Here is a 4,122-nt window from a genome sequence, read left to right on the forward strand (position 1 = left end):
GGACAATATATGGAATGGTACTTACAGACATAAAGACCCTAGGATTTGAGCAAGGATTTAGTTGACAGGAAACAACCCATGTGCTCCATAGACAGCCAGAAACAGGAAACTACGGCAAGCATTTATGGACACAGTGCAAAACCCTTTGCAGGCCCTCTTAAAGGGGCAGCACACGCAGCGTAAACAAGTCAACCAGGGGAAAAATATAAAATCCCTCCTGCAAGAGTGGCCGNACAGTGGGCTCCAGGTCCACAAAAACTGCCCTGGGGACGTGCTTTCCAGCTCCAGTCTCACTGAAGAAGGTGTTGAAGGAGTCGTCTCCTCCTCCAATCGTCTTGTCACTGGGCATCCGTCCGTCTGGCTGGATCCCATGTTCCAGGCAGTAAAGCTCCCAGCAGGCATTGCCAATCTGGACTCCAGCCTGACCAACGTGGATAGAGATGCATTCACGCTGGGGGGCAGACAAAGAAGATTTGGATTACAGATCTTATTTAATCTCAAACCTTGCAATTAAAAATATATTTTTTTAAGAGGAAATGTTCACAACTGCTTTAATTTTTTTATTAAAAGAGTCACACACATAAGTGATGTAGCTATACTTCTTACAAGTGGGTCATTCAAACCAGGCAGCCAAGTTATTCAACAATAGAACGTTTTTTTGTCTGATAGCAAACTTCAAAATGGCAGCGCACCCGAGCCTGTTTCGATTCATTCTCCCAACTCTGCATGACAAGCATTTACTATTCCTGTGAAAGCATCTCTGTTTTGAGGTTCAGTCTACAATTTATTTTACAGGAGCAAATGCATTTTAAAATTGTCCCTGCTTCCACATGAAACAGGTTTATTGCATGCAGAATGATTGAAAGAGAGAAGAGTATGTAGGTCAGACATGTTGCAGAGTGCTGTCAGTTTAAAAAAAAGAAAAGAAAGGGCGCACTCATCCACTGGAAATGGAGGTCTCCCATTCATTTTCATATATCTTTACAGAAAACATATTTAACAGAGATATTCTATATTTCATCCACATCATAATTTCACTGGGATGTATAATTTAACAAACAACATAAAAACATATTTAGAGCAAGGTGCATTCAATTACATTTTTAATAAAAGCTTAAAAGGAAAAAAGGTCTTAAAATCAAGATGACAAACTAGTAATAGTATATTTACAAATCTAGTGAAGCTCAGGAATAGATATTGGCTTGCACTGCTAAAAGGCATGAGGCTACATTTTCATCAAGCATTGAAAGACAGCTAATCATTTGAATAGCAGCAGCCATATTGACCATCGCACAATATACAGCCATCACCCACTACAGCAAAGGAGAAGAAAGGATGACGTCATATGCATATTTTACGATTTAAATCCTTTACTCTTCTTTACATGCACTCTCAACCATTAACATTGAAAATAAAATATCTACAAATGATGCTCACCATGATTGCTCGTCTTTATTATGCAATGTAATACGACAAGCCTGAAGAGTATGTGTCCGAGTCTGAGAATGATCTGCTGCTAAATGGACCACTCACACTCTGCCCCTATCGGAGAGAAGGTGAAGTGCGCCAAATGAAAACTCCTCCTCTATCTGCCGCAGTAACCATTTCACACCCAAAGCAAATAAAATGACATGAATCCCTGTAATGGAGAATAAACCTCAGAGACAAATAATCAGTACATTTTCAAATGTCCCAAACTCATGTCACAGTTACAGAATCTTAGGTTGCTGTCTGGATGTGAAATAGTTACTGCGGCAGAACAAGGAGGGGTTTTCATTTGTTGGCGCAATTCACCTGTTCTCCTGCAGAGGCAGAGTATTTAGTTTGGTGCATCACCGTATCAGCCTCAGATACTGCACCCCTCAGACGAGTACACTCCTCCGGCTTGTCTCATTACATTGCATAATATTGACAAGCAATCATGGTAAGAATTTATATTTATTATTTATGTAATGTCTGTGAATAGAAGAGGGATAACGTATAGATTTCTCTGTCGCCATCCTCTGCTCCACTGTAGGTAATTAGGGTTGTGCATTGTTAATATGGCTGCTTCGATACAACAAAAAAGAATACACGCATAATATAAATGTATGCAAATGTATTTCTGTAGTGCATCCTACACTCAGCTTGACTAGCTTTGTAGTAATTATTTTTGCTTTTATATTATAATTAAGCGTGTTTGTTAAATTATACATCCCTCCTTTAGAAATAAAAACAGATCTAAAATAATTATTTATTGTCAATTGTAAATGAATGGGAGGCTTTTATTCTCAGTGGATGATTTAAACAAAGTGCAACATGACCTAAATCAACGCGTCTCTTTCTCTTTCTCTCGCGGTAATTTTGCACCTTTTATACAAGGTCCTATAGGTGGTTCCTAACCGTGGCTACGAGAACCCCTACGGGTACTTGAAGGGATTGCAGGATAGATTAGGGATTGCTATATATTTACACACAAAGGAACATTTTAGAATCAATGTTCCTGCCCCTAGAACTACCAAAGTTTATGAAAGACAAGCAAGTTCAAGTGTCTCACTAAAAGCTCTTAACAAAAGATGTTGAAACTACTAGAAGTGAGTCTTAATATTAATATGTTTCACTGACAATAAGTGTACATGTCTTGTTTAAATGCGTTTGTATTAAGGGGGAGACATATAAGTGATTTTCATTGAAGGAGCAGTTGGGTGAATTACAAAGGGTTGAACACAAGATGAAATGTAGACAAGGGTGTACGAGTTTGGAAACACTGCATACTGGGGGTCAGCAAGTGGCAAACATTGCAATGTGTTACTCTGAAATGAATTATAAACTGAAGCTCAAACAGATTTCATATTATACAAAATTGTAATTTTAAAGGCTTTTTCATGCATGGTGTGGATAATTAATTGAAACGGTTTCTGATGCACCGCCATTTTGCAGCTCATTTTTAAAGGCTAACTGACAACATCACAATGAAGTGTTAGGCATTTACAGTGTTCCAAAAATGAAAGCAGTTGTAAAGTTTAATTTTTAAAGCTATATTTCAAGTTGAATACATTCTGTAATTCAAATCTTCTCTCTCTGCCCAACAGCGTGAGTGCATCTCTATCCACGTCGGTCAGGCTGGAGTCCAGATTGGGATAGAGATGCACTCACGCTGTTGGGCAGAGAGAGAAGATTTGAATTACAGAATGTATTCAACTTGAAATATNGGATGTTAAGAGCATTCCATGGAATATAACAAAAAGTGTATCTCAAGCCGGTTTCTCAAACTTACCTACCCCACCTTTAACATTATAAACCATGTTATAGTACTGTTTACAAAAAAAGAAACTCAAGTTTGTATTTTTGTTCCTTTAAAAAGGGCAATTGTAACCAACAAAAATAAAAAGGTTTACAATGAGATTTTCTGATCCGTTAACACACCCTTTAAGTTTGTTATACCCACTATTAAATGGGTAGGGGTGCATTATCTTTTCTGACAAATTATTGAGAATCAAACAATGTCCTAGGCTTCCAGCCTTATTACAAAGGAACCTACCCTTGCTCTTGCTCTAAATATACCCACCAGTTTGCGGACCCTGTCCAGCACCACTTCAATGAGCTCCTTGCCGATGGTGTAGTGTCCTCGGGCGTAGTTGTTGGCAGCATCCTCCTTGCCAGTGATCATCTGCTCAGGGTGGAACAGCTGGCGGTAGGTCCCGGAGCGAATCTCATCTAAAAAAGAGATTTAAAATCAGAAACCCCTTCAGGGTTTGCCTTTCTGAAACAAAGAGGAAACTATGATATTTCAATGTATTGAGTTTACCAATGACAGTGGGCTCCAGATCCACAAAAACTGCTCTAGGGACATGCCTTCCCAGCTCCAGTCTCACTGAAAAAGGTAGTTGAAGGAATTGTCTGTGCCACCAAGAGTCTTGTCACTGGGCATCTGTCCGTCCGGCTGGATCCCATGTTCCAGGCAGTAAAGCTCCCAGCATGAATTGCCAATCTGGACTCCAGCCTGACCGATGTGGATAGAGATGCACTCACGCTGGAGGGAAACAGCAATGTGTAAAATGTACAATATCATCACACAGCTATAAGTGTTTCCATGTCTTATAAGATGCTTGAGATCATCACATGTTAAAGTGGGCACATGTC

At 39.4% G+C, this 4,122-nt stretch overlaps 1 pseudogene; it reads right to left on the reverse strand.

The window, feature by feature from the left end:
- The window catches only part of LOC104967346 (tubulin alpha-1C chain-like), an 8,809-nt pseudogene extending 4,743 nt beyond the window's left edge, over positions 1–4,066 (reverse strand).
- Between the last annotated feature and the right edge of the window lie 56 nt (positions 4,067–4,122).

The sequence above is a fragment of the Notothenia coriiceps genome, unplaced genomic scaffold (assembly GCF_000735185.1).
Source record: "Notothenia coriiceps isolate Sejong01 unplaced genomic scaffold, NC01 NC01_scaffold00037250, whole genome shotgun sequence".
Lineage (NCBI taxonomy): Eukaryota > Metazoa > Chordata > Actinopteri > Perciformes > Nototheniidae > Notothenia > Notothenia coriiceps.